The sequence below is a fragment of the Pezoporus occidentalis genome, unplaced genomic scaffold (assembly GCF_034315485.1).
Source record: "Pezoporus occidentalis ecotype Australia unplaced genomic scaffold, CSIRO_AGI_Poc_V1 ctg1, whole genome shotgun sequence".
NCBI lineage: Eukaryota > Metazoa > Chordata > Aves > Psittaciformes > Psittacidae > Pezoporus > Pezoporus occidentalis.
Window position 1 is genome coordinate 4,466,176 of NW_026912778.1, and position 6,151 is coordinate 4,472,326.

Consider the following 6,151-nt stretch of genomic DNA (forward strand, 5'->3'; position numbering starts at 1 on the left):
ATACTTTGTAATTAAAAATGAATTGCAAATGTGATAGAATTTAATATATTGTCACAAATTGCACTTTAAATATTTTAACATTAAATAATCACTGCTGAATGTCATGATTACGTACATTTCTCATCCACAAAATTTATACAATTATTCATTTTCTTTACCTTCTGGTTTGAAATCATTAATTCAAGTAAAAAACAAATATTGGACATTGGAACAATGTTTCCAAAGAGCATAAGTGATTCAGAAGCCAATGACCTATTTTCAGAGCTTAAAACCAGAACTTCAGAGAGATGCTTCCCTTCCTACTTCAAGTACCTTTGCAAAATGGGCATAAAGATAAGGGAAACAATATTCCCTTTACACAATGCTTGGCAATCCATATTAGAATGAAGAGTACCACTACATTTAACAAAATTCTAGTTTTAGGGGGGTACAAGCAGATGTTCAGGTAATCACATGCAATAAACATGTAATAAACATGCAAACATAAAAGGAATGTAGACAATCATAGCAAGAGAAATCACAGCCATTATGCATACTGCTGTATAAACATGGCACAATATATCCCCCATGTCTTAAAAGAGCTGCTGAAAATACACCCTTAGTTTAAGAGTAAACTACTGCATTTTAGTAGCCCTGCACAGTAATTACAAGTAAATACAAGTCTGTATGAAAACTGATCTTTCTTCTGTGTTTATGAATCAGATTGCCATTTCTGTCAACACCCACTGAAAACGATGATGTTACACCTTGAGTTTCATTCAAAACTCATCTTCACTGAAATACACATGTAAAAATACTAGCAGAAAAATAGAAGGAAAAAGGTTTCAGCTGTGATAGAGTTAATTTTCTTCCTAGTAGCTGGTACAGTGCCATGTTTTGACTTTAATCTGAGAACAATGCTGATAACACACTGATGGTTTTAGTTGTTAAGTAATAATTACTCCAATCAAGGACTTTTCAGTCTCAGTGAGGAAGTGCATGAGAAGATGGGAGGAAGCAGAGACAGGACACCTAACCCAAACTAGCCAAAGAGGTATTCCATACCACAGCATGTCATGCCCAGTATATAAACTGGGGGGAGTCACCAAAAAGGAACCTATTGCTGCTCAGGTCAGGCTGGGTATCGGTTGGCAGGTGGTGACAATTTTATTGCACATCACTTGTGTTTATTGTTTATTCCTATCTCTTTGTTTTATTTCACTATATTATTATTACTGTTATTGTTATGTTTTACATAATTTCAGTTATTATACTGTTCTTAATCTGTGGGGTTTACTTCTGACTCTCCCCCCCATCCCACTGTGGGGCAGGGAGCGAGCAATCATCTGCATGACACTTGGTTGCCAGCTGGGCTAAAACCCTGACAATCTGATAAATGAAAATTATTCAGAATGAACCTTTCTTCCTGGTTTTATGTGGTGCTGTAATATAAAATGATAAGCTGTAAGCACAGTCCTTGTACACAGCATGCATGACTATCTCTCCTGACACAAAACAGGCTGTCAGGAGGAATAGGGCAGAAAGGTTCTCTTTTGCTCATGCAGAACTTGGCTCATGAATAAGCAATTCACTTCAATGCATGTCCAAAAGTAAATACACATGTATGTATGGTCTATGAGTTAGCACAAACACATAGTGAATCTTGATCGCCTCCATAGTTTAGCAGCATCTGTAACTCAAACCTCTCAGAGGTCAGCATATACAAATGGCTAATTTGAGCAGTCTGGCTTTTGAATTTGCAGGAATTTGTCTTGGTTTGACTGGATATTCCTGGTAGAGGAGCCATACACATCAGTACAATAGTAAGCATGTAATTTTAAATATCTGAATAGTACCATTGGGGCTCCTCACTGATTAAACTTAGCTGATTGATACCTCATCATTCTGAATCCTGATCTATCACAGTCTGTACGCTGATGTCAAGAATGCTGAGGTAAATTCAGCAGTTTTATGTGCTGTACTTTCAGAAAAAAGTTATATTTTACATTCCCCTGTATAAAGATAGGTGCAGAGAGCACCATTCAGAGCATCTGCCTTACAAATGTATTTACTACAACAGCAAAACTAAGCTTACTAAAGTTCTGGGTTTACAACTTTCATCAGAACATTACTGCATAAATAACAAAATGTAATGTTGAACAGTGTGCCAGAATCAAAACCAAATCAATAGCAAGTAAATTAATTACCTCCTTGTGCATGTATATACATTTAAATAAATGCACGCTGTTTATACTGCTCTAAAGATCAATAACAAATTTAGCACACATGAACTGAAGAATATGTATGTAATAATAGCAGTGTCAAAGGGAAATAATTGATCGCACCCGTACACATTGAAATCCAATGACAATCTCTCAAAATATCACAGAACAATAAGAGCATCCTGAGGTCTCTTCTGGCCTGCATGTAAGTCAAATAAAATACCAAAAGTAATACTCTCAATGGACTAAATATAGCACTGCGAGTCCAGAAAAGTTGGAGCAATTTAAATACATGCACTATTAAAATTAACCTTTCCAAAAATAAAAAAAATGGAAGGAAAAAAGATAGATTTTCTATTTCTTTACATTATCATACTGGTTAAATGCTAACACCATAAACCCTTAGTAAGCATTTTAGGTGGAATTAGACCAGGTTTGCAAGGTTTCCTGGCATCCTTCCTTCCACGCTTCCCTCCCTACTTGGCCATGTCATTATGCTGACAATGCCAACACTCCCTGCTACTCCCCTGCCAAGGAACAGTGACATTTAACCCTTCCAACCTAATCACTTCCTGTTATGTCATTAAATTACACATTTCTTTTGTTACAAATCAAGCACACTTTTTACCTTCTCATTTTACCTTTGACTCCACCGCAAAAATTCAAAGACAATGGTTTCCTTGCAGCTTAACAGAAACTCAAGCGCAACCTTGTGAGAAAGGATTGATTACATATTGCTGTAAGCAGTGGCACCTCTGTATCAAATACTACTCTGGATGCAGTGAGCTCATGGTCCAAAGCAGAGAACAAGTGTAGGAGAGAAGTGCAGAGCCTTATATTCTACCAGCACTATGAAACAAGACAAATTTTAAAACATTCCACACAAAGTAGCTATGGAAGATTCCAGTTTCAAATAGAGGCATTTTATTTATTTAGTATATTAGAGTTATTTCGACTAATTTCCATTTGTTTTTCATTCTTATTTACAATATAGCCTCTAAATGAAAAGATAGTCAGATAGGAAACTACCATAAAACCATCTTCACCCTAATGAAAGCCTATTGTGCCTTCAGATGCTCATGATCTTTTCCTCGGATGCATATTGAGTAATCTGAGGTAAAAAGTAAGTAAATAATCAGCAATACTTAAATAATGTGTAAGAGTAGTTAACATATTTGTTATAAAAAAAAAAGATTCTGTAAATATTTGATTGATGTATAATGTAACAGACCGGTCCTGCAATTCTTCATGGGAAATTCCTCTTTAATTTAAAAAATCCAGTTCAAGTTTACATTCACTTTAATGCTTTCATCAATTTCCCTTTTCATAATGATTCTGCACATTTGTGAAGGAGCAGATCATCACCCTAATTGTCCTAACATCGCAACAGATCTGTTGTTGAGTTCATAATGATGATGAACCCTCTCAACAAGCACATCATTGGCTCACATCTTTAGCTGAATCACTGGCAGTCCTTCTGTCTAGCATATTCAGGCTACATAAACCACAGTGACATTCTCTTGGAAAATAACTTCCTAATTATCTGTGTGCCAACATGTCCCAAGGCATTAGAGTGGACAGATTATTTGCTTATTGTGTCATTTTAGAAGTTTGAGGAGATGGAAACAGATTAACTGTTACTAGACTACTTTGACTTTATATTTCCAACATTGGTTTTGGAGGAATTTTAATCCAATTGCTTTCTTATAAGAAAGAGAAATCTATCTTTCACTCTGTTTCAGAATAAGAATCACATTTAGCCAAATACTCTGTTGGCAGGGTTTAAATATAGTGACATAGGAAAATAAATGAGTAGGGTAAATAAATAAATAAACCAAAAGAATTAGGGCTGGGATAGGTAACACAAGGAGGTAGGTTTGGGACTTTTTTTTCAGGGAGGGTGATGGTTTTGTTTGCTTTTTTTTGGTTTGGGTTGATTTTTATTAACTATATATACTTGATGTATGCATATTCTATCTTAAATTTTGCAAGGCATCTTCTAGTGTTGGAAAGCGAAGGGTGTAATGGAGTAGTTAGAAGAGGACGTAAGTATAAAAGAGAAAATTGGGAAAAGGCTGGGGGAGGCATAAAAGAGACAAAAGAAGAGCAAAAACTCCATATACAATATGGCTACTAAGGAAACATAGGAAACATTCAGCCTGAAAAAATAGTATTCACCAACAAAAGGTCAACAGCTAAGTTTCCAATTGTTAAGTTAAATTCCCGCTTAGTACTGCAAATCCAGCTTGGATCCCTCTGGACTTACTGTAAATGCTTGAAGAACACAGCAAAAGGCTAGTAACTATCACAGAAGTAAGGCATCTCCAGATCTTCTTTCTAAGCAATTTAGCAAACCCAGAACTGTGCAAGGAGAGCCTATTCATTCTGGCCTGCACAGATGATAAGAAGTGCAGCAGGTTCTTCTCTGTTAGACATGCTGACATCTGATGGTTTCTCTCTCCATGAGAATGCAGGGCTTTGCAAGTAAGAAAAGCTGGAAAGAGGGAAACCTGATAGCAATTCCACACACTCCCTTCTCCTTTAAACTCCCTGAACAAGGAGTGTGCCACATCAGGTGCAAGTAGCTTCCAGCTAAACAGTCTGCAGTAGCACTTGCAGCTTGTTCTGTCTGCAGCATAAAACCTGCATTCAGGGAGGAGTTTTAGAGGCTGTGGAAGCCTGGCATTTTGTTCAAAAAAGCACTTGAGCACATATTAACTCCTCCTGCATTCAGCAGTACCTAAGCTTGTGCTGAGCCTTTAATGAGCTGAGTGTGGTTCAGAATAGGCCACAATCTTAAATCTGAGCCCAAGTAAATCACTGAAATGAGAACTTATTTGTCATGAAATGTTTTTGTCTAGTTTGGGGGGCTCTCCCTATGCAAGTAGTTTTCAACTAGACACTGTAATAAATAATCCTACATACATTCAAGAAATGCCAACAATCCCTAGAACATGTTCACTCAGAATATTAAAGGATTTCATAGCAACAGATTTAAAAAGAAATCTGCATGAATTATTTATTTCTGTTATTAAAGTATTTATAAGCTACTGGAGTCACCCACCTAAGCAGCAAGAGTTCTCTATGTAAATAATTTACATTTTAGAAATTGTTACAAAATGTTCAATGACTTGTTTATGTAAAACCTGATGGGGGAGCACTGTAAGGATGGCATAACTGAAAGCCATTACCTACAGGGCAAATAGCTATCTAGCAAGTTTCACACACTTACAAGCTAGAAAGTTCTACTAATGTTTCCATAAAACAAACACACACAGGCTTGTTTATATACCTGCCTGCATACACGTGAAAATGCACATCTGTATCTACAAATAAACACGTATATATAACTGTGCAGGGAGGCTGTCTTGCCTAGTAGCACATTTTGACATGATTGATAGTCACTGTTAATATTGTCCTCCTTCATACAAGACTCAGTTGGATATTTAATCTCTTGCCTGCTTTTTCCTTTAATTTTTAAAACATATCTCTCCTGAATCGCTTCAGGATATACTTTTGAACTCCCTCTTTAAATGTGGAAAGAACTTCAAAGTTCTGTTAGTAATTTATGTATAGCATGATGGACTGGGGTCAGTTCACAACTGAATTCCCAAGGCAAGAAAATCAGATGATGGAAAAGAAAATTTAATATAAAATGCCTCCTTGCTCAAAAAGTTCACACAGAGGCAGGCCCTGCATACCTTGTTCATGCAGGCAGTCCCCTTTGAAACCAGAGCCCTCACTGCCTCGTGATTTTTATAGTTGTTCACACCAAGGTGGATAAATGTTAAAGATGCCAGACCTTTAACCTAGCAGCAATTTATCACGCTGCATTCTCTGAACCCCCAATCAGACATGGTTCAATGGAGACAGTTTCCAGTTATAATTAGATGGCAGTGTAAGAGTAGTCCCAACGCTAAGCTGGCCAGCTGCCTGTGAGACATATCTCC

The 6,151-nt window shown here is 36.8% G+C and overlaps 1 protein-coding gene across 1 annotated transcript in view; it reads right to left on the bottom strand.

Moving 5' to 3' along the window:
- DDX60 (DExD/H-box helicase 60) overlaps window positions 1–6,151 on the bottom strand; it is a 305,952-nt gene that overhangs the window by 117,753 nt on the left and 182,048 nt on the right. The gene's annotated exons all lie outside the window — the stretch shown is intronic.